The following is a 25,021-nucleotide window of genomic DNA, read 5'->3' on the forward strand; positions in this document are numbered from 1 at the left end:
CTTGTCCTGGCGGTGGCTGGCAGTGAGTCCTTCTGCCTTCCTGTTCTTTCTTTTCTCCTCTCTGTTAGTCCCGCCTATACTTCCTGCCTAGCCACTGGCCAGTCAGTGTTTTATTTACTAACCAATCAGAGCAACACATTTGCCATACAGAATATCCCACAGCAGTTTTTGTTTGGTGTGTGTGTGTGTGTGTGTGTGTGTGTGTGTGTGTGTGTGTGTGTGTAGGTACACACACTACAGCATGTGTGTGGTGGTCAGAAGATGACTTTCCTGAGTGGCTTCTTCTACCACTGCATACTGCAAACTAGCTGACCTGAGCTTCTAGTAGATTCTCGTGTCTCTACCTTGCTTCTCACCACAGGAGTGTTAGGATTACAATACCCACCATTGCATCCAGCTTTTTACCTGGGTTCCCTGGGTAGAACTAAGGCCACTGAGCAGAGAGTGCTTCTATCCGTGGAGCCATTTTCCTAGCCCCTTTCCTCCCTGACTGAAAGAGCCCTGGATAAAATAATATATTACTTACTTTGCAAAGCTGTGAACAAAATACCCAAGAGAAACAACTAAAGGGAGGAAATAGTTGACTTTACTCACAGTTGCAGAGCTCCGGATCACCAGGCTTATATAGCCCCTTTACCTGCAGCACCCATGGCTCTGAAGGTTTGCTTACCCTGACCAAACCCCAATCTCTCTGAGTCAGTTTCTTTCAAGTGGTAATTACTAGGATTAAATAAAGCAATATGTGTCAGATACCTAGCTAGGGCCTGCCCAAAACAGAAGCACTGGTGGAAATTTGTGCCAGAGAACCTTACCAAAAAGCAGCGCTGGACCATGTACCGCGTGACACTGTATTTATGAAGAATGCTGCTAGGGAAAGCGGGTGTTTATTAAAGGACTTCAGAATGGGCATGGCACTTCCAGAAAGGAAGCCAATGCTGGAAATAAAGAGAGAGTTTGAGGGCTGAGGAGAAATGAGCCTGACTTCATAAGCCTGGGTGGCTTCCAATTAGGGATAGTCATTAGCTGACCCCTCACTGTGCTAAGGTCTTGCCAAGTCAACTGCTATGGACAAGATTTTCTGGGGACACATGGCACTGCCTCTGGGAAGGTCACATCCTATCATGCCTTGTCTGATTCTCTCTTCTAGTCATCAAAGAGTTTCTAGGAGAGTGGCTGGTAAGGCTTCTATTAATTGGATAAGCCTATGTGAGGGCCCTTGAGCACACACACACACACACACACACACACACACACACACACACACACACCCATTTCCTGCTTTCTGGAGCAAGCAGACTTGGATTGAATGAACACTATTGGCCACAGACCCCCACTTAAATGTTCTGAAGAATGGAAATAGATTGTCCTGCCTCATAGTGCCAGCAAAGAGAAATCTACTTTCTAACTGCTTGGTGCGCACAACAATGGTACCTTTGTTCCCCATCAGTAAACTTGTAGCCTCTGGGGATGCTGTGCAGGCCTGCAGTGACCAGGCAGAGAACATGCAGTCCTTTGATAATGGCTCTTTATGCCAGTATCTAAATCAAAGTAACAAACATGCTGATGATGACTCCAGCAAATACAGCCCGCTCTTTGAGGTCTGACCCTGAAATAAAGACCCACCTCCAGGGGAGAAGTACGCGCCATCTTGGAGCATTCAAAGAAACGGGAGCTTTGAGTCTTGTGCACAGCTGTGCTTGCCTGAAGAGCTCAGACGAAACTCTATTGCAGGGAGAAATCTGGGCTCTGCAGGAGGTTTTTCATAACTCCCGTAGGATGGGGATAAGCACTCCTTCTCTGGCTGGCCTTTGCCTATGCTTTACATAGCTCAACAACTTCATAAGCCCCTTGTTTTTTATTGGAATGCAATTCACAGAACATAAAAATAAAAATTTAAAGGAACCCTTCAGTGGCATGGTGGAAAGCTGACTGAAGAGGAATGAAAGGCAGTTGTCATTCATGCAGGGGTAAGAGTTTTCAGTGATGCTGTCGGCAGGGGGAGGGTCACCCATGCGCCTGTAAGTAACCCTTCACGCATGCTCTGTAAGCAAACCCAATAAACTCATCATCAGTTCACCAAGCTAGACTTGGAGGGATTGTTCTTTGCTCCATGGAGGATATCATGTCTGGGATGAATAGACATTTGTCCACGTCTCTCCAGGAAACAGTCACACAATAGGTTCCTTACCCGAGCATAGACTCCTGGACCTCTTAGCTATCCTTCTTCACTCTCATCCCTATCAGCCCTCATAACAATCAATCTGCTTTTTGTGGATTTACTTACCCTGGATCTTTCCTTTTAATGGAATCTCATTATATGTGAGCTTTGTCCTGGTTTCATGCACTTGTTAATATAATATTACATGCCATAGTCTTATCAAGACCCATTTCTTTTTATACTGAATAGTAGTGAGTGAGTGTGTGTGTGAGAGAGAGAGAGACAGAGAGAGACAGAGACAGAGAGAGAATGAATATGTGTGGTGTGTATACATGGGGGGTGCATATGCTAATGCATGGAGGCCAGAGGAAGATGGGGTGGGTGTCCTGCTCTGTCACGCTCCACCTTTGAGACAGAGTCTGTCACAGGCTGGATGTATGCTTTCTCCTCCCTCACGTTGCTGGAGTTACAGGCGTGGGCGCCACACCTTGCTTTTTACATGGCTCCTGGAGCCTTGACTCCAGTCTTCACGCTTGTGCAGCAAGTGCTCCTAACCACTGAGCCATCTCTCCAGCCCCACCTTTCAGTTTCTTACATTTTCCTCCTTCTCTGCTAGATATACTACTCCTCATGAGCAGGGAGGGCCTATGCATTAAAAACAGGAGCTTCGCGGGGCGGTGGTGGCGCACACCTTTAATCCCAGCACTCGGGAGGCAGAGGCAGGCGGATCTCTGTGAATTCCAGGCCAGCCTGGGCTACAGAGTGAGTTCCAGGAAAGGCGCAAAGCTACACAGAGAAACCCTGTCTCGAAAAAAAACCCCAAAAATAATAAATAAATAAATAAATAAATAAATAAATAAATAAATAAATAAATAAATAAACAGGAGCTTCAATTCCAAGACCCAGAACAGTGCCTGGACGGGGATAGTTTAGTTATTCTGCATGAAACAGTCTGAGAAATGAGTAAACAGTAGTTGTTAGATGGGCTTATGAAAATGGGATTCATCTCAGCATTTGCCGTATTCCCTCCTGCATGCACAAGGCATTAGACACTTTGAGTTCTGGAAAATAGAGTAGACATATCGGAAGGGGAGTGTGGTATGCTGTATAATGGCTCCCAGCCACTGTAGGCCTGTTCTTTGGCCTGTTCAACTTCTTTTTCCCTTCTGGAGACAGGATCCCTCGTTCTTGAGAAGACCTAATTCTTTGCGATATAGGTGGGGGTACTGCTGCTGCCCACTCGTCACAGGCCAGGCCCTTGTGAACTGAAGTTTCTGAAGACATATCTATGTCAATCCTGCATCCTAGTTGACTGACTAGAACTTCATGGCTATGAGGAGATGGAATATTACAGATCAAGACCCAAAAGTTATGTTGGGCTATCTTTAGTGGCTGTAATAACCATTTGCTACCAACCTCTAAATCTGACCTAAGAACCTCATGACGACTAGGTAAAACTTTTGGGATTCATTGTTAATCTTAGCAGACCACTAGCTTCCACCAACCGTAAAGCTAAGAATATTACAATATCTGAAACCTATAGAGGATATTTCCTAACTCTGCCGTGACCCACCTATGTGATGTCTCACCAATGTGTTTTGTTTCTCCATCAATTTAAGGCTTTCTTATATTCTACAACTATAAAAGTTCATGTAACCCCTTCCACAGTAGAACATTTCATTCATGAATTAATGCTCCCAGCCGTAGTCACTCATATTAATTCAGATGAACTATCTCTTACTCCTTTTGCATTAAGAACTGTGTTTTGCATTAACAAATGATGAGCAGCATATTAAAGAAGGCGAAACCTGAAGTAGTAAAATTGATGTTAGGAAGGATTTACTAACTAACACTTGCTTAGAAAATACTAAGTTCCATGAAGTAGAATTTAGATAAAAGAGCACTACTTTCAATATGACTTAAGTAGATAAATAAAATAGCCCTTAAACCCAAAGGCAGGTGGATCTCTGTGAGTTCAAGACCAGCCTGATCTACAGAGTGAGTTCTAGGACAGCCAAGGCTACACAAAGAAACCCTGCCTAGAAAAACAAATCACAAAACAACAACAACAAAAAGAATACTAACCAGGCCTGTTATTGACTGTTAAGAAGGAAAATTTTGTACCAAAATTGAAGCTTAGGGTTACTGAGAAAGCTTCTGCTAATGTTTATTCACCAAAATTGACCTCCAACAGGCTCCATTCCCATAACAAAAAGAGATAAGCCTGACTTACAACTGGCCATTAAGTCAAGGAACATGACTCTAAGGTGCAGCTTAAGAGGGCAGTGCAGGGTGGCAGCCATCATTAAATCCTGGTCTGCCATTAAGTCTCTGTGTTCTTATCAGGAAAAGCCTCATTCTGCCAGGTGGGCAAGATAAACCTGGGTAACAAGTATGCAAAAAGAACAACACGGGTGTGCTTAAGAAACAATTCTGGCAATGCCTTTGTAGTGTAAATCTCCCATGTGCCCAAGTGGCCAGACGTGTAGTCTCCTGTCTCTGTTTAAATTGTTCAAAGTGTAACCATGGGCCAGGACCTGAAAGAGATTTAAAATGACAATGTATGTGGAATGTGTAAGCCTAAGGTGTAAGTAAATTAGTAAACCTTTCTATTAGAGGCCAGCTCTTCTTTGGGTATGCACCAGAGCCAACATTGACTTTGAAACAGAGCCCCACCACAGAGCTGTGACTGGCCTTGAACTGGCTATGTGTGTAGGCTAGCGGTTCACTTGTGATGCTCCTGCCTCTGTATCCCAAGTGCTGAGATTATAGGCATGGACCACAACACCTAGGCAATTTTTAAAGTAAATTTTGACAAAAAGAGAAAATAATTCATATCTTGGTGTCAAACAGACCCTGGTATCCCAGCTTTGCTACTTATTGGTGGTATGGCCTTGGGTGAGGTAACACCACAAGGCTCCAGTTTCTCCATCTATAGATTGGAGATGAGGTCCACCTCCATCAGAGAATCATGGAAAGCCAAGGTGTCCATTGAGGCCATTAGTGTGACGCCTCTCCTGTGACCTGCTCTCCTCCCCTCTCTCCTCCCCTCTCCTTCCCTCAGGCCCTCCCTTCCTCTGCTTTCTCTTCCTTCCATTTCCTTCTCCCAGTCTCCTCCCTCTCCCACTGTTCTCCTTTTCCCTCTTCCCTCCTCTCTCCTCCTCTCTCCTCTGCTCTTCTGCTTTTTCATATCCTACCCCCGTCCTGTGGAACAAGTGTCCCATTTCTGCTCAGAGAAGCAATGCTAATCTTTAATGCTAGACCCTCATTAGAACAGGAGCTAGATCCACTTGCAGTGTTCACTGCTCTGGGCCTCTCCTCATCACAATGTCTGCTATGCTGTTGCCTTGAGTATCTGTTGAATGGTTGACTTTTTTCATTAATTGACTGAATGAGCATAGCAAATTACTTTCTTCCACTTGAATCAAATCCTCCGATGATGCCATATGCCTACAAGGGGTATCTTAGCGTGTCTAAAATGTAGTTGGTCTGTTTTTTCTGCATCTTGTCCCGTGAAAACTTACCAGTTAACAGTCCAGGAATAGTCATGATTTCCCCAAATTTTTGCTGGAAAAAAAAAAATGTCAGTCTTAGTTTAGATTTACATAATTTCTTAGGTTTTCTCCTCTAGAGCATCTCCCAGGGATAGTCCTTGGAAAGTCCCTCAAGGGTTTCTGGTCTATTATCTAGTCACCACCCATGCTAGGTAAATGCCCACAGCGGGGCCAGCACAGGGGCAGGAGAGGGAGGCTATAATATAAATGTCTGTAGAGAGGTAGGTGACCTCCCAACTCAGAGCTTAGCCATACATTTTGCAGATACTCAGTGCAGATTGTCACCCTTTAGTCTTCAATGGCAACTGCTGTGATACCTCAGTAAAACCCCCCACTCTATCCCCTACAGACAAAGAGAAGCTTAAACCAGGATTCCTAAGTGTAGATAAGAACTTAGACCCCTTTTCCCCAGGTGGCTGTATCTGCTACAGGGACTTTGGAAAACACAGTCAGGATATTCGACCAAAAGACTAAAAAGGGAGGCAGGTTAAAATAAATTATATGGTCTGTGCCTTTAAGAACTAGCCTCACGGCTCCCAGCTGGATCAGGCCCTCTGAATAGGTGAGACAGTTGATTGGCTTGATCAGTTTGGGAGGCATCTAGGCAGTGGGACCAAGTCCTGTGCTCATTCCATGAGTTGGCTGTTTGAAACCAGGAACTTATGCAGGGACACTTGGCTCAGTCTGGGAGGAAGGGACTGGACCTCCCTGGACTGAGTCTACCAAGTCGATCACAGTCCTCGGGGGAGGACTTGTCCTGGAGGAGGTGGGAATGGAGGGTGGGCTGGGGGTAAGGGGAGGGCGTGGGAGGGGGGAGAATAGGGGAACCCATGGCTGATATGTAGAACTGAATGGTATTGTAAAATAAAAAATATATATCACAAAAAAAAAAAAAAAAAAAAAAAAAAAGAACTAGCCTCACAAAGAAAGGGGAGCACTCCTTCCAACCTCCCTGCTGTGAGTGAGAGATTTGGAAGGGCTTCCCTGGAGGCTTGTAAACTTAGAAAACACCTTACTTTTGCATTCTGTACCTAAAGTCTCCAGTGGCGGCTTTGGGGACATGATCTAGGCACAACAAGACCCTCACTCTATTGTCTCAAAAAGGGGGCCTTAGACAAAGATATCTCAATATAGATAGACCCAGGCCAGTTTCAAGTCCCCAGAAATGATGGCGCCAGCCCCAGGAACAAAAGAACAGAGTCAGGATGTCTGATGGTAACCAATTAACCATGAGATGCCCCTCTCCGGAGATAACATGACCAGATCCCGGAGAGGAGTTGTAAAACTCCTGACAGGGCAAACAGATAAGCTAGAATAAGATAAAGTCCAGGCCCGGGAAAAACTGGACCAATCAAGGATGGACCTGTACTAACCCCCTCCCCTCTAAGAAGTTTTATGGGTTTTGCCTATAAAAACTAACTTCCCCAAGAAAGAGTAACTCTTCTCTGCCTCACTTGAGATGGCTTGAGTTCACTTCCCTGTCATGACTTGTAACAGATAAACCTTGCTTTTGCATTCTGGTATGCTCGTCCTTGGTGGTCTCTCTGGGGGTTACGATCTGGGCACAACACTGCCTCCACAATAAAGGTAGGTCCCTCAGGTTTCTAGAGTATTTGCTAAGTGCAGCCCCAGCAGAAGTCTGGAATTCTTTTCTTAGAATGTGATCTCTTTGATTTAAGGAATTGATCGCTATCAAAACGCCAAAGCCCAAGGAAATACTTTGCCTGTCTGTCAGCCATGTATATTCAAAGACAAAAGGAGGATTCATTTGGATATTGACTGGAGGGAGGGCACTTTTAGCTCTCATCTGACACCATCCAGACAGAAAGGTAGGGACAAATCACTAAGGCAAATCAGGCTCTGCATCCCCGGGTTTGCAGAGAGCAGTCGCAGAGGTCCACGCTGCCTTGCCAGCCTTGCCTTGTCTCTCTCTCTACCCTGTGTTCTTGGCTCCTGGACTTCCAGTTAAACCCAGCCTTGACACTGCTCCTCACCCAGCTGAGCACCTGTGGGACCACCGATCACCTTGGAAACTTGATTCCAAATTTGCTTGCCTTCTGTGGGTCAAGCTTTTGGTCCTGGCTCATGATACAGGATGTTGAGACAGTGATGTTGGTGGAAGTGAACCCGGAGGGCAGAAGGGATTTGCCCTATCAGCATATTTATGGCTTTCTGACCTGACACTAGCCAGGGGAGGGGAGGAAGCAACAGCTCGATCCACTTTGATAGCCTTTTGGCATCATAAATTTGATTTGATTCTTTTTGGTCTTTTATTTGTTTGTTTTGTTTTTGAGACAGGATCTCACTGTGTACCCTTGGCTGGCCTGGATCTTGCTCTGTAGACCAGACTGGCTTCAAACTCATAGAGATCTGCCTGCCTTTGCCTCCCGAGTGCTGGGATTAAAGGCGTGCGCCACCACACCCAGCTGCTGGTTTTAATGTCAACTTGACACAAGCAGGAGTCATCTAAGATGAGGGAATCTAGACTGAGAAATTCTTCCATAAAATCAGGCTGTAGGTAAGCCTGTAGGGCATTAGTGGCTGATGTGGGAGGGTCCAGGTCATTGTGGGTGACCTACCTCCACTGGGCTGGTAGTCCTGGATATTTAGCACTCCTCCATGGCCTCTGCATCAGCTTCTGCCTTCAGGTTTTCATCTGGTTTGAGTTCCTATCTTGGTTTCCCTCAATGGGCTGTGATTCAGGATACATAAGCCAATTAAACCCTGTCCTCCTCAAGCTGCTTTTGGTCATAGTGTTTCACCACAGCATTAGTAACTCTAAGACAGACACCAGGATAGCCCGGTTAGCCCCATGGGAGCTTTACAGGAGCACAAGAGTCCTGAGTAGTGGGGATAGGACCATCGGCTCTGGGCTCTGTGCCTATCAGTCCCTGGGGCTATCAGCCACGAGACACAGCCCTGGGAGGGACGTGGCCTTGGGCAAATGCCTCTCTAGCTGAGTATCTGCAAGCATTTAGGTAAAAAGTTTCTTATTAACAGAGGGAGGTCTGGGTGGTGCACATCCAGCATACCTTCCCTTTTCCTAAGCTATCCTGTTTAGCGCAGTGGTAACAAAAGGCTCCTAAAGCTTTTTGAATCACTATATGTATTCAAGGTTCAATTTAGTTCTCCATTTTGAAAAAGTTAATTAATTTTGTCAACCTGATGGTTCATTATTAACCCCCGCTCCCTCTCTTTCTCTCTGGTGGAGATTGAGCTTAGGCCCTGTGCATGCTAGGCAAGTACTCTATTACTGAGGTGCATCCGTGGCCCTTCCTTTCTTGACATCTCTTCTTTACTATTGTGTATATATACACACAATGTGTGTGGTGGGGGCACACATGCCACAGTGAACATGGAAAGGTCAGAGGGCAACTCTGTAGCGTTAGTTGTCTCCTCCTACCTTTATGTTGGTTCTGGGAATGGAATTCAGGTTGCCAGATTTGCATAACAAGCACATAGACCTGCAGAGCCAGCTCACCGGCTGCTCTTGCCTTGTTCCCAATAATCAAGATCTGGGTGTGATTCATATTTTTATTTTATTTTATTTGGTTTTTGTGTGGAGACAGGGTCTCACTATGTAGCCCTGGCTCTCCTGGAACTCACTATGTAGACCAGGCTGGCCTCAGACTCAGAGATCCACCTGCCTCTGCCTCCCATGTTGTGGGATTAAAGGCATGAATCTCTGTGTATGATTTTGAAAGTATCCTCATCCCTGTGTCCCTCATATTTAGTTGCTACTAGTTTGCACACTAAACAGTAAGTCTTCAGATAGTGTTCCATTCTCCTTGACAAAGGCTCTGTCTTCCCACTAAAGTCAAAGCTCACTTCTTCATGACAGAATTCTTATTAAGATCTATCAACACGGGGTTGGGAATTTAGCTCAGTGGTAGAGCAATTGCCTAGCAAGTGCAAGGCCCTGGGTTCAGGCCTCAGCTCTGAAAAAAAAAAAAAAAAAGATCTATCAACAGTGAGGGCTCCACAGTGAGAGCCTGTCAAACAGACAATGAAAATTCTAAAGGAAACAATGATTTTTGGTGTGAATTCTTGCTCCAACTTGTGTTCTTCTAGTCTTCTCTAGGCCCATCACCATATCTCATACCTTACATACTCTTCATTTCTCAACACCCAGCAAAGTTCTCTCTCTTCTCTCTTCTAACTTGCATTTTGTGAGCATTCACTAAACACCACACCCAAAGAGAACATCCACTTCTCTAGATTCATAAAAGGAGTTTGTCCTGTTTATGGATATATTGCCTTCCAATCCCATGGTATCTAAATCTGATTGTTACTTTAACTTTTCCAGGGTGCATTTGGAAAGTAAAGCACTTAACCAAATTAACCCGCCCTTCTCATCTTTCAAGATGAAGAAAACTAACCTTGAACAAGTTTGATTGCTTGGCTCAGGCCACACATTTAATGTCGTACTTTGAAAGGATTTGGCCAGTACTCCTTGTACATAAATCAGTGACCTGTTTTTTCTAGGGCTGTTGTAATGGATTATAGCAACAATGAGAAAGGCATTCTCTCACAGTTCTAATGATGAGGAATCTGAAGTCAAGGTGTCAGCAAGGCCATGTCTCCTTTGGAAGGCTGTAGATTCAGGTCCTTTCTTGTCTCTTCCTGGTTTGGTGCTCTCCAACATTCTTTGGATAGAGTGGTATTACTCCTGTTTCTTCTGCAGTGGCTTCTGCAGTGTGCCTATCTTAAACATCTCCCTCAATGTTTATATTAAAATGATACCTCTCATGGAATTTAGGTCCTCTCTAGATTTAAGGACACTTTTGAAAATATTGTTGTCACAGTGCGTATTTAAAGGGTCAGAGACAGGACTTCCTAGGGGCCACCACTCAATAAATATTCCCTGAGGAAAACCTCACCCTGTCCCTCCATGAATGCAATGCTTTTCCAACAAAGTGAAAGTTATAATTTGATCTGGGTTTTTACAGTGATTCCAAGTTGTTTGCCACTTTATATATTTTTGATGTTATTTGTTTATTTTTATGCGATGAGTATTTTGCTTGCATGTATGTATATACACTAGGCATATGCAGTACCTGCAGAGTTCAGACCAGGCATCTTATCCCCTGCAACTGAGCCACTATGTGGGTGCTGGGAATTGAACCTTGGCCTTCTGTAAGTTCTGTACCATAGTCATAGTTGCTATGCAGATGTTAACAAGTAAGATCTTAGAGTTTTGTTTATGAGCCTAGCCTTTAATGGCTGAGCCATCTCTCCAGAGGAAGAGGAAGATCTTAAAGGCTAAGCTTATAACTAAAAATACAGAAAGAGTGAGATCAACATGTGGATAAATGAAATGATCTATCAACTATATTAAGTGAAAATGGAATAATGTTATTCTACCCATTATGTTAGCATATATATAATATACACACATATATGCATCATATACACACATAAACTCTGCTAGTGTCTGTATAGTATATTTCTGTAATGATATAAGAAACTATGAAAATGAATAGCAAGGAGAGGAACTGGAGGCCTCACTATAAGGGATAAACCCATCCTACTTCTCTCTCTTGATGTCTGCTATAATTTAAACATAAAATGATTGTTGTTTGGGGAGGTTGTGGAACCTTTGGCCCTGAGGCCTAGCCAGCAGATGTAGGGCCAGATGGCAGAGTGTGGTGCCAGGTGGTCTCACTAATGCCCTCATATTTCCTCTGCCACAGCCACGGACTGCTCTTGACACTGGGCCTTCCTACCTGATGTACTGTCTCCCTGAACTACGAGTCAGAATAAACTTTCCCTCTCATGTCTGTTAGGTGTTCTTTCAGGGCAACAAAAGAAATTAACCAACTTAAGTGTTGTTTCACTTACAAAATACCATGTGTAATTTTAAAATCAAAAGCAAAGCACACGACGGCTGGAGAGATGGCTCAGTCGGTAAAGTGCTTGCCTTGGAAGCATGAGGACCTGAGCACTATCCCCAGAACCCATGTAAAAATGCCCAGGGTCATGGCATGTGCTTGTAATCCCAGCACTGGGGAGGCAGAGACAAGAGGACCCCTGGGGATCCCTTCCCTGGCCTGCCACAGGAACCAAATCAGCAGGCTTCAGGCCAATGAGAGGACTATGTGTAAGAAGAGGTATGTAGCTAGAGTTTTCCTGCCTTGCCTACAGTCAGGACAAATCTCTCTCACCCACCAGTCCCACAGCCACTCAGACCCAACCAAGTAAACACAGAGACTTATATTGCTTACAAACTGTATGGCCATGGCAGGCTTCTTGCTAACTGTTCTTATATCTTAAATTAACCCATTTCTATAAATCTATACCTTGCCACATGGCTGGTGGCTTACCGGCGTCTTTACATGTTGCTTGTCCTGCCGGTGGCTGCAATGTCTCTCCCTCCTTCTTCCTGTTTCCCCAATTCTCCTCTCTCCTTGTCCCGCCTGTACTTCCTATCTGGTCACTGGCCATCAGTGTTTTATTTATATAGAGCAATATCCACAGCAGAGGTAGGTGGGATTTCTGTGGATAATGCCCAAGGTTGTCCTCTACCTTTCTCATGCCTGCATGTGACACACACACACACACACACACACACACACACACACACACACACTAAAAACATAGAACATTGACATCTTAAGGCTAAATTCCCAAGGTAAACTGTTTAACATTGTGGAAATGCTGGGGTGTAAGTCAGAGGAGCCCTCTCCTGTAGCAGGCTCAGCCTCAGTTACCCAGGGAAGTTTCACAAATCACGGGTAGGGTGAGAATGTCCTCCTACGGGGTGGGATCCCAGGTACTTCCTACAGAACAACAAATGGGCCAAGTGACCCAAATATGCAAATCAAGCTGGTCAGGCAAGATTCTGATCTTCTCTGCAGTGTTCCCAGGTAGCCCTTGGATATTGAGTGGAGTGAAGGCCTGGCTTCTACACATGGAGGCAAGCCTCTCAAAGCACATCCCGGGACTCTTTTACCTTATACACTGGTCAGATCTCTTAGCACCAGAGTGTGCAAAACAATTGGAATTAGAGCCATGCGAAACCCACCCCTGGACAAACTGGGCGGAACACGGAGCTGTAGCAACCGGAGGGTCGGGCAGCTCATGACACACCAAGCAAGTGGAAGGTCGGCTTCCAAACCAATGCCTTCTCATGCCAGTGGGTTAGGAAGCACCAAAGATGCTACAGTTGACGGAGCCCATGGGAAGACAACCTAAGAGAAAGAGGGAGGAAAGGGGGAAAAACAAAACAAAAGGAAAGACAAGAACAAGAAGTGGAACAAAGAAGTGAAGAGAGTAAATGGGGCTAACTTCATAACCCAGGGCAGTCTGCAGGAAAAGGGGTGCAAATATAGATAATCCCATGCACGAACTAAGCCATCTCAAAAGGATGCATAGCACATGTTTTCTGTCATGTGGATCTTAGATTTTATGCAGACACATAAAACCGTGTATGTTTATATGAAAGTACAAGTACTGTGATTTTTAAATTTTGCAATGTGTTTTTATAATAAACTTGAAAGGAAATTTATTTTTAAAACTAAAAAACAAAAGTAAAAGTAAAACTTTCTGGGGAAACAAAGGGGCTAATGGAAGGCAGAGGATGAGAAGGGGAGAGGACAGAGGTATGTGTGAAAATGTCCTTATATTACACTGTATCCAGCTGGGTATGGTGGCACAAGCCTTTAGTCTCAGCACTCAGGAGGCAGAGGCAGGTGGATCTCTGTGAGTTTGAACCCAGCCTGGTCTACATAGAAAATTCTAGGACAGTCAGGGCTACACAGAGACACTCTGCTAAAACAAACAAATAACCACCACCACCAAAAAAAAAAAAAAAACCTTTAAAAAATGTACTATACCATGTGCAATGAATATATACAAATGTTTTTATAAAAAGAGACCCAAAGCATATGTAATTTCCATCTTTTTTAGTTTTAATATAAAATCAACCAAAACAAACATTGACCTTTTGGCCCAGTGGCCATTTCTCCTTCCAGTTACTGCCGCTTAAACACTTACGTGAGAAGTGAAGACTGGCCTAAATGAGAGAATTGTGGGGTTGGACATGTAGGCAAGTGACTCTTGTTCAGCACCAAAACCAAACAAACAAAAGATAGTGCATCAAGCCGGGCGGTGGTGGCGCATGCCTTTAATCCCAGCACTTGGGAGGCAGAGCCAGGCTGGGCTACAGAGGGAGTTCCAGGGAAGGTGCAAGGCTACACAGAGAAACCCTGTCTCAAAAAACCAAAAAACCAAAAAAAAAAAAAAAAAAGATAGTGCATCAAAGTACATTCTTGTTTGTTTGTTTTAAGATTAAAGTCTCCATACCCTAGGTAGCCCATGCTGGCCAAACATCATGGTAATCCTCCCACCTAAGCTTCCCAATGCTAGGATTTTAGGTATGCACCACCACACCCAGCTTAAAGTGAAACTCAATGCACATATTTAACTTCTGTCTTGGCTGCTTTCTTACTGGGCCAACCAATAAGCCGATCAAGAGAGCACACCAGTGAGTCGGGCTGCACCTGTCAGCCCAGACGCCCTCACACAGATAAGGCCCAAGGACAGCTTTTCAGTGTCAATAGTTCCTCTGAAGTGATAGGGCTGAAAACTGAAGAATTCTGACCTAAATTACAGCTTTCAAAGCACAGCCAGCTTACTCTGTCTCCCAGCTGGCCTGAACAGGAGCTGCTCTGTCCTGCCACACCCTTCCCTAAGTGACAAAATGACACCCCTAGAGAGCTCTCCTGGCCAGTCATCAAATTGTCTAGGTCAAAAAAAGTCAGACATTTTTGACTAACAATGTATGGATTTTACACTCAACCTCAAACCTATAGACCCACCCTCCTTTCACTGTGTTTTGTGAGTCCAGTGACTTTTGGTGCATCCACACAACTACTGCTCTGGTGGTGATCCAAAATGTCACCTTCCCAGAACTCTCTGTTCAGCTCATGCTTATCTACAGTTAGTCTCCGTACTGTGTCCAGAGGGCCTTTTAGAAACTCAGTCTCTATTCCCCCTTAACATAAACACAAGGACTTAACCAAATCCTGAAATATTCTTCATTTACATGCCCTGGATACATCTCAAGTCCAGGAACTGGGATGTAGCTCAGTTGGTAGAGTGTTTGTCTGACATGCAAGAGGCACTAGGTTCGATGCCCAGCACCACATAAATGAGACATGGTGGTGAAGACTACCATGGTGGTAGAGACAGAAAAATCAGAAGTTCAAGGCCAACCTTGGCTACATAGTGAGTTCAGGGCCAGCCTGAACTGCATCAGATACTGTCGTGAAAAACTATGACAACAACAAATATCTTGAATCCATCTTTTTCCTAAGTTTAGCCATTCTGTTAAGAACATGTAAGAACATTTCTATGAAGCTGGGCATGGTGGCACCTAGATGCCCATCAACGGAAGAATGGATGAAAAAAATGTGGTACATATACACAATGAAGTACTACTCAGCAGAGAAAAACAATGAAAGCATGAAATTTGCAGGCAAATGGATGGAACTAGAAAAAATCATCCTGAGTGAGGTAACCCAAACTCAGAAAGACAGTCATGGTATGTACTCACTCATAAGTGGATTCTAGATATAAAATAAAGAACAATCAGACCACAACCCATAGAACCATGGAGGCTATATATATATATATATATAGCATGGAGGTCCCTAGGACGACTGTGGCTTATAATAAATTTCGGTTTTACTCAATTATTGAAAAAAAAATAGCCAAATGAATGGAAACACATGAACTATGAACCAAAGGCTGAGGGGCCCCAGCTGGATCAGGCCCTCTGAATAGGTGAGACAGTTGATTGGCTTGATCTGTTTGGGAGGCAACTAGGCAGTGGGACCAAGTCCTGTGCTCATTGCATGAGTTGGCTGTTTGAAACCTGGGACTTATGCAGGGACGCTTGGCTCAATCTGGGAGGAGGGGACTGGACCTGCCTGGACTGAGTCTACCAGGTTGATCGCAGTCCTCAGGGGAGGATTTGCCCTGGAGGAGGTGGGAATGGGGGATGGGCTGGGGGGAAGGGGAGGGGGTGGGAGGGAGAAGAATAGGGGAACCCGTGGCTGATATGTAGAACTGAATGGTATTCTAAAATAAAATTAAAAAAAAAAAAGAAATCCAAAATACAAACTGGAAAAAAAAATTTTCAGACATAACCAAGTATAATAATAATAAAAAAAAAGAACATTTCTATGAAGCTGGGCATGGTGGCATGTCGGAACACAGTCCAAGAATGGAGTTGTACAAGGAGACTTCTGAGTGCTTGTGAGAAAACTCTAAGAAACCAAAATGAGAGTCTTATTGCTATGGTTTCTTCAAGAACATGGAATTGTTCTCAGATTATGCTTTCGTGCCCCTCCCAGGTGTAGCAGGTAGGAGTGAGTTTACTTCAGATTATTCTTTATGACTGACTATTATTTGTTTATATGCCTCTATGGAAAAAAATGATTCTGCTGTGATCAGCTTGTGTGCCATGGGTGGCTTGCCCTTGTGACTGGACACTACTCACGTGACCCCTCTTAACCCTCAGAGTATAAATTGTTTGGTGCTCTGAATGAAGTTGGCTATTGCATGACTTGAGTCCACCTCATTTCTAGACTCCATTCTCCCCTGTCCCACTGCCTCTAGAACAGTGACAGTGGCCCAGGCCTTTTTATGCCAGCACTGGGGAGGCAGAGGCAGGAAGATCTCTGAGTCTGAGGCCAGTGTGGTCTGCAGAGTGAGTCCCAGAACTACATAGAGAGACCCTATCTCAGCAACCAACAAACAGATAAACAAAGAAACATAACATTTATACTAATATGGATTTTAATTTTCTAAAATTCCCTATTACTTTTTGGAGAGTATTTTAAAAGTTTGAAAAAAAAATAACATAAAGCCAGGCTTCCCCAAACCATACATTTTGACAGGATTCCACCAAGAGCCACTTAAATATAATTTACTGAGAGAAGACAGCTGATGGTAGAAATTTCAACTTTCTTAGCTGTGAGTTTCCTCCCCCACAAATAAGAGCCTGCAGGATCTGTTTTTACAGAACCCAATTATCCTGGCTCACTGAGGCACACAGCACAGCCAACACCTGGCAAAGAGGAGGCACACTCAATAACGCAGTAGAAGGAAAATTAAAACTCAGTTTATGTAAAGCCATTGTAAGGAAAATTTGGGGTCAATTTTTTATGTTTTCAGTTTCTTTTGAGGTGCTAGGAGTTAAAATCAGCGTGCCAGGCAAGTGGTTTATCATTGAGCTGCCCACCTTCTAATTTTTTTTTTAAAGATAAAAAGATAGCTTAAATATATCTCTGGGAATTTCCCCTAAACTACCTAAGTTAGGGTACACAAAGTTGGGCTTGGAAACCTAATGCATGTGATTAAGAAAATGTAAATGGGGGTTGGAGATTTAGCTCAGTGGTAGAGCGCTTGCCTAGCAATCACAAGGCCCTGGATTCCGTCCTCAGCTGAGGGGTGGGAGGACTGAAAAAAAGAAAAGAAAATGTAACTGATACCTACTGGAATATTGTCCACCCCTCTCTTTTGGGAACTGGCTAATCCTCCCACAGGTGTGGACTGCTAGCAGCCATATCTCTACCATGTGATCCTATCCCCTGGCTACAGTTAGTTAGTCAAAGTGGACAATCAAATTATTCTTCTGGAAAACTGACAAGGAATTTGAAAACCTAAATAGTGTAGTTCATTGGTTCTCAACCCAGGTGCATTTTGCTTGCCTAGACACTGGCAATATCTGTAAACATTTTGTTTTGTTTTTGTTTTTTGAGACAGGGTTTCTCTATGTAACAGCCCTGACTGTTCTGGAATTCTCTTTGTAGACCTTGAACTCACAGAGATCTGCCAGTCTCTGCCTCCTGAGTGCTGGGATTAAAGGCGTGTGGCGGCCGCCGCCGCCGCCGCCGCCGCCGCCGCCGCCGCCGCCGCCGCCGCCGCCGCCGCCGCCGCCGCCGCCGCCGCCGCCGCCGCCGCCGCCGCCACCACCACCACCACCACCCGGCTTGCATTCTACTCTTGAAAGGTTTACAACCTAGAAACAATACTGTCTTAGTTAGGGTTTACTATTGCTGTAAAGAGACATCGTGACCATGGCAACTCCAATAAAGAAAATATTCAACTGAGTGTGGCTCACAGTTTCAGAAGTTCAGTCCATTATGATTATGAAGGGAAGCAAGCATGGCAGTGTACAGGCAGACGTGGTGCTGGAGCTGAGAGTGCTACATCTTACAGACAACAGGAAGTCAACTGACTGTCACACTGAGAGAAGCTTTGAGAGACCTCAAAGTCCACCCCGTTCCTCCAACAAGGCCACACCTCCTAATAATGTCACTCCCTTTGGAGGCCATTTTCTTTCAAGCCACCACAAATACAGAACAGAAAAACCCAGTTAGAAGCTAGGGTGTACCAGTCATGACATACTTGTAGTCCCAGCACTTGGAAGGTAAAGATAGAAGGATCAAGAGTTCAAGGACAGACACAGCTACAGAGAATGTTTGAGGCTAACTTGGGATACATGAGAGACCCTATCTAAAAAACAAAGCAAGCTGGGCAGTTGGTGGCACATGCCTTTAATCCCAGCACTTGGGAGGCAGAGGCAGGCAGATCTCTGTGAGTTCGAGGCCAGCCTGGTCTACAGAGTGAGATCCAGGACAGGCACCAAAACTACACAGAGAAACCCTGTCTCAAAAACAAACAAACAAAACAATAAGCCAAACCAAGACAGGGTGATGATTGCTTAGAGAAGGATAATACAGAATATTCTGAGACCCCAGAACATTGGAATTTGACTAAGTTAGGAGAAGTAAGGAGAGAACCCTACAAGATGGGACATCTACACTGAGAACCAAAGCAAGCAAGAAGAAAGCACGGCCAATTATGCGAGTGTACATTCAGACAGAAGAACAAGTGTCCATAAGGGAAACAGCATGGCAAGTGTCTGGGATGCGAAAACGTTTGGGGTAGCAGTGCCAGGAGTCTGTCTGTTGGCTCTCAACTCCGGTTCTGCTTCACTCTGCATTGCAGGAGACAAAAAGCCAGCAAGTTACATTTCCCTGAGCTCTCTGCCAACTGGCTATTGGCCAGGTTTCGCCAGTGGAAAGCCTCGAAGAAAGATGGTGGTGGGTGTTTTGAGTGTATGTGTGTGTACCATGTTCTTCCACATTGCAGGCATCTCCACTAGTGGCAGCAACAGCAGCCAATGACTGAATCCTCCTGGGTTCACCAGCAGCCTTGGCAGGGTCACTACATCAGCTTCACTGGCAGTGGAGGTAACGAGGGTGGATACCTTTGCATTCCCTTCAACAGCACAGCGGTCACAGACAGCATTGATGGCCGAGGCTAGGTAGCATCATTTTCACACTTCTCCAGCTCCAAGTCTCTGGGGAAACATATCTTTTTACTCTTCTAATTCTTTTTAACACTTCCATTTATCACATTGCCTGTGTTTAAAATACCTTCTGACTGGACCCTAAAATAGCAACTGAGTCAGAAAATAAGTTGGGGGTGGAGGAGGGCTATGGTGAGAGATGTGGTTCAATAGGTAATTCAACAGCAGATGGTCCAATCTGTGTTAGGAAATGACCAGGCATTTGGACTTTATCTTAAGAGCAGTGGAGACCCACAGAAGACTTAAAGACATATTAAAGATTGAACACAGGGTCTTCCCCACACTTGTGCACACAAGTGCTGAACCACTGAACTACATCCTCAGTGCAAGGTTTTAAATAGATATATAATTTATAAATCTTTACCTCCAAGATCTTGTGAAATAGTAATTTTAGTATCCTTTTTTTTTTTTTTTTTTTTTTTTAGAAAACAAAACAAACGAAACACCTACTTTTCAAAACATCCAGAAGAGCTGGTACTAAAACCTTTCTTTCCCTCCTTCCTTCCTTCCTCCCTCCCTTCCTTTTTTTTTTTTTTTTTCTGGTAGAGAGTCATGTTTTTTTTTTAAATCTGTGAGAGATCCAGAGGCCGACAGGAGAGAACTCAGAGTCCCCACAAGGCAGACACTGAAGGACTGAAGAAGGAGCCTGGAAGTCACTGAAGATTTAAGGAAATTCTCAGATTGTGAGTCAGGAGTTCTAGAAAGGAGAGTGGGGTCCTTTGAGGAAAAGGTTGTCAGGACCCCCAACCCTGCAGTTAGCACCTCCAGTTTTATTCATTCTTATTAATTCCTCAAACTCCTGTGTGTGTCCAGGTGCTCAGGGATTCTGGTGTGGGGACCACAGGGTCAAGTGGATCTCAGCAGCTCCTGAACTAATGCTAGAAGGCCTAAGCCTGAGATAGGGGTGATCACAATTACAGCCCCACTTAGGTTGCTTTGTGTGGCATCGCTGTGTGTGGAAGATGGTGGATGGGAGGATGGGCAGAGAAGAGGCAGGTGATGTGCAGCCACTCAGATTGTGAACAGTGTTGTCTATGATGGACAACTTGGATGGTAAATTTGTCCTGACTGCTCTGGACTGCAACAGGACCCTCCTAAGTCAACTTCCCTGGTCCCACTGGGGTCTGGAGTTCCTGTCAGGCTGATATAGAATGCAGTCATCTTCCACAGATTGAGATCTTGTGAAATAGTAATTTTAGTATCCTTTTTTAGAAAACAAAACAAAACAAACACCTACTTTTCAAAACACCCAGAAGAGCTGGTATTAAATATTTTCCTCCCTCCCTCCCTCCCTCCCTCCCTCCCTCCCTCCCTCCCTCCCTTCTTTTTGTTTTTCAAAACAGGGTTTCTCTGTGTAGACCTGACTTTCCTGGAACTTACTCTGTAGACCAGGCTGGCCTCAAATTCACAGAGATCCACCCATCTCTGCCTCCTGTGTGCTGGAATTAAAGGCACGCACCACCACTACCCCGCTTGTTTTTGTTGTTGAGACAGGGTCTCACTATATAGCCTAGGCTGGCCTCAGTGTCTTTTGCCTCCTGAGTGCTGGGTTAGAGAAGCACATCACCATTCCTTCTCTCTCTCTCTCTCTCTCTCTCTCTCTCTCTCTCTCTCTCTCTCTCTCTCTTCTTTCTTTCTTTCTTTCTTTCTTTCTTTCTTTCTTTCTCTCTCTCTCTCTCTCTCTCTCTCTCTCTCTCTCTCTCTCTCTTTCTTTCTTTCTTTCTTTCTTCCTTTCTTCAGTACTAGGGATTGAAAGCTAGGTAAGCACTTTACTACTGAACTATATCCTCACTGCCTTATTCCATTGCATTTAATCGTTGCTGATCATGGCAGCATGCCCAAGTATCCTGTTTATTCATCAAGTATTTGATCAGTTCTCATGTGCTCAGCACTTTTCAGAATGTTAGAAGCAAAGTTGTAGACAAGGCAGATAATATCCCTACCTTCATGGACTTTGACATTTTAGTTGGCAGGCAAAGAAAAGTGAAGAAAATAATTTGCAATCTGATAAAGCAGTGGAAAACAAATAAGCAGAATACTGACAGAATATTGGTTGAGGGGAAGTGGGAAGGGCTAGCTCTGTGAAAATGCTCAGAAGGAAGTGGAGGTCAATCACTGTGGAACCAAGAAGAGTACAAAAGTGTTTGCTGGTTAAAGGCCAGATTCGAGGACTTGAAAAACTAATGCATTTGGACTGTACCAATCAAAAAGCAAGGGCATAGCACCAGACAAATGGAAGGGCCTGAAGAGGCTAGATGAAGCAATCCCTTGTGAGCTGTATCACCAGCCTTGCATTTCTTTCTAAATACAAACTATACGCAGAGGCATGGACATGATCAGATTCGTTTTTTAAGAAGACAATGGATAGGATATAGAGGGTAAAACTGTTGGAAAAGCCCATGGAGAAACCATCACAGTGGAACAGAAGAGATGAAAGCAGCCCGGATTAAGGCTTTCTCGTGTTTTTCCTTAAACTCAATTTCTTCCTTTGTAGAGTGAGAATAGAAACACAGGAAAAACAGATCAGCAAACAATTGTTCCCAGGCACTGAGATATAAGAAAGACTCCAGAGAGATGGCTCAGAGGTTAAAAACATTAGCTGCTCTTCCAGAGGTCCTGAGTTCAATTCCCAGTAACCACATGGTGGCTCACAACCATCTATAATGAAATCTGGTGCCCTCCTCTGGCATGCAGGCAGAATACTGTATAATAAATAAATAAATCTTTAAAAAGAAAGACTCCAATGTGCTGCAGTGTGTCAAGATTTGAAATATATTGAAGATTGGTGTACTTTCTACCATTCTCTATCAACCAACCCACTTCCTCTTATTCAGGTTTCACTCCAGCGGGAACTAAGAACAGCTGTGGCCTTGTAACTCACTGAACCAATTAGTGGCTTTAAAGTTGCTTCACCATGGATAGTTTTTGTTGCTTAACTAGCTGTTTATCAACTGGGATAGGTAGTGATGCAAGAACCAAGAGTGGCTGCAGAGTTGTGGTCGGGCTCAGTCTGGAAAGGTTAGCTCAGTTCAGGTGTTTGCTTTTGCTTCTTGTCCTTCGTGCAGGGCTTTTGGACCTGTACTGCCAACATTAAACTTCAGTGTAAAGGATCCTTGCTAATCTTACATTCAGTTCTTCTATCCTAGTGCCTTTACATTTCTTTCTTTTTTTTTTCTATTTTTTTTAGAGTTAGAGATTGATCTTCATTCAAAACTTTGATCTACCAAGTTAGCGTTTTCCACCAACTCGGGGAGCTGAGACCTTCACAGGCTTCACAATCTTTTGTTTAGGTGCTGCTTTGGTAGGGGCCTTGGCAGCAGCCATTGCTGTCTTCTTGGATACCTGCTTAGCCTTTTTTGCTTCCTTGGCAGCCCTGATAGCCTTTTCTCGCTGAGCTTTCCTAACTTCTGGTTTCTGATTCCTCTTGGCCATTATATCTGCAAGAGATGCACCAGTGATAGCTCGCTGGAATTTGACTGCACGGCGGGTTCTTTTCTTTTGAATTTCTTCTGACTGTCCCCTTTTGTGTTTTCTTCTGTAGAGGACAGTCCAGTTTATCTGCCGAGGATTGCTTTTGGAAAGGAATGTGGACTCGCATTTTGCATTAAGAAACTGGAAAACCTTCCCGTCGGTCCTAGCATAGCGCCGCCCGTGTCCGGGGTAGATCTTGTACCCGCTGAAACTGCACAGCTCAATCTTCATGGTGAAAGCTGCCGGCAGGCCGGAGGAAAGATGGTGAAGAGAAAGGCCTTTACATTTCTTGATAACTGTATCATTGAGGAAATGCTGTTCATTCAAAACAACATAGTATAATGAATGTAATAAATCAATAAAATTAATGTAATTAATGAATATCATAAATATAATTATTGACCAAAAAAAAAAAAAATAGCCGGGCGGTGGTGGCGCACGCCTTTAATTCCAGCACTCGGGAGACAGAGCCAGGCGGATCTCTGTGAGTTCGAGGCCAGCCTGGGCTACCAAGTGAGTTCCAGGAAAGGCGCAAAGCTACACAGAGAAACCCTGTCTCGAAAAACCAAAAAAAAAAAAAAAATAATAATTATTATTGAATGAATACTGCGAATGTAATCAGTGAATACCACAAATGTAATTAATATCATGAGTGTAATTAATGAATATCATGAGTATACTTAAAAAATAAATTAATTAAAAATTCATCTGATACTTTTGTTGTTGTTGTTTTTTCCGAGACAGGGTTTCTCTGTGTAGCTTTGGAGCCTGTACCTAGAACTTGCTCTGTAGACCAGGCTGATCCTAGAACTCCCAGGGATCCGCCTGCCTCTGCCTCCCGAGTGCTGGAATTAAAGGCGTGTGCCGCTACTGCCCCTGGCACCCGAGGCACTTAAAAGTCTCTTTAGTATCTGTACCACTGTTTTTGTATCAACTTGATACAAGCTAGAGTCCTCAAGGAGTAAGGAGTCTGAGTTGAGGAAATGCCTCCTTAAGATCCATCTGTAAGGCATTTTCTCACTTAGTGATCAATGTGGGAGGGCCCAGCCTATGGTGGGTGGTGCTATCCCTTGACTGGTGGTCTGAGTTCTATGAGAAAGCCGGCTGAGCAAGCCAAGGGAAGCAAGCCAGTAAGCAGCACCCCTCCATGGCCTCTGCATCAGCTCCTGCCTCTAGAATCCTGCCCTGTTAGAGTGCCTGTCCTGATTTCCTTCAGTGGTGAATAGCAATGTGGAAGTATAAGCCAAGTAAACCCTCTACTCCCTAACTTGCTCTTTGTTCATGGTGCTTTGTCACAGCAATAGAAACCCTAGGACGAGTTGGTACTAGTGTAGTGAGGTATTGTTGTGACAGACTTGACCATGTTTTGGGGAGGATTGTGGAAGGACTTTGGAACTTTGGGCTAGAAGAGCCATTGAGTGTTAAGGGCTCAGTGGGATGTTATTTAGGAGCTTGGAAGATAAGAATGTTCAGAGCAGTGCAGAGGATGGAGGCCTGGCTTGTGAAGTTTCAGAGAGAAGTTTTAAGACTCTATCAGAGCCATTTGTTATTTTGAATTAAGATCCTGTAGTTCTGGTTAGCTGGGGCTGAAGAATCAGCTATGATTAACAAGATAACAGAACTACTAAAGCAAAACTGCTTCCCTGGAATACTTGATGCTAGTCAGCTGGAGCTAAGAAATTAAGGGTGATTAAGAAGAGACCAGGGCAGTGGTGGCTCACGCCTTTAATCCCAGCACTCGGGAGGCAGAGCCAGGGGGATCTCTGTGATTTCGAGGCTAGCCTGGTCTACAACGTGAGATCCAGGACAGGCTCCAAAACTACACAGAGAAATCCTGACTCAAAAAAATAAATAAATAAGAACAAAAAAGAAGAGACCAGCATCACTCAGGTGAGATCTTCAGGGAAATGTTTCCTGAGATCACAAAGAAGCTGTGTTCTAGAGGCAGCCAAGGCTGTACTGGACTTGGTAATGTGTAAGTAAGAGTTACTCTGGTGGTAATGGTTTTGAAGGCATGAAGGGGTCAAGGAGAGCAATTAAGGTTTGAAATTGTGAGAGGCCAGGAAAGCCCATTGGTGAAGGTGCAGCCTTAGTGGCAGTTGAAGGCCCAGGACTGGAGGGACTGTGCAAAGAAGTTGAAGCTTGGCACCATTTAGAGAGCCTATGAGAGGCTATTGGTGAAAGTGCACCCAGTTGCAGCAGAAGACCCCAGCGTTTTACAGATGCCAATACCATGGCCACCAAGAACAGCAGCAGCAGTGGAGTTGGAGCCAGCTGAAGCCTAGAAGACAACCTCTGAGTGATACAGAGGGCAGAGCAAGACAAGCTCTGTGTGCTGCAAAGGGTGGAGCCGCAGAAGAGATCCAAGCCCTTTGGAGGGATACTGAGTGGATCCCAGCCATTGGACAGTTGAATTTAGTTTTGCTTCAATTTGTGACTGTGCCCTGATTTTCC

At 44.4% G+C, this 25,021-nt stretch overlaps 1 long non-coding RNA gene and 1 pseudogene across 2 annotated transcripts; both read right to left on the reverse strand.

The window, feature by feature from the left end:
* Positions 1–4,106: 4,106 nt before the first annotated feature.
* LOC143273167 (uncharacterized) lies at positions 4,107–8,578 on the reverse strand. Its single transcript, XR_013051075.1, has 3 exons — positions 8,292–8,578; positions 5,683–5,725; positions 4,107–4,695 (listed from the first exon to the last, which is right to left on the reverse strand). It is a non-coding gene; the product is annotated as an uncharacterized LOC143273167 (long non-coding RNA).
* A 13,267-nt stretch (positions 8,579–21,845) lies between these two features.
* On the reverse strand, positions 21,846–22,798 carry LOC102909744 (large ribosomal subunit protein eL24 pseudogene; annotated as a pseudogene). The gene has a single exon (XR_013051474.1). The product of XR_013051474.1 is annotated as a large ribosomal subunit protein eL24 pseudogene (transcript).
* Between the last annotated feature and the right edge of the window lie 2,223 nt (positions 22,799–25,021).

Source organism: Peromyscus maniculatus, chromosome 5 (assembly GCF_049852395.1).
Source record: "Peromyscus maniculatus bairdii isolate BWxNUB_F1_BW_parent chromosome 5, HU_Pman_BW_mat_3.1, whole genome shotgun sequence".
NCBI classification, from domain to species: Eukaryota; Metazoa; Chordata; class Mammalia; order Rodentia; family Cricetidae; genus Peromyscus; species Peromyscus maniculatus.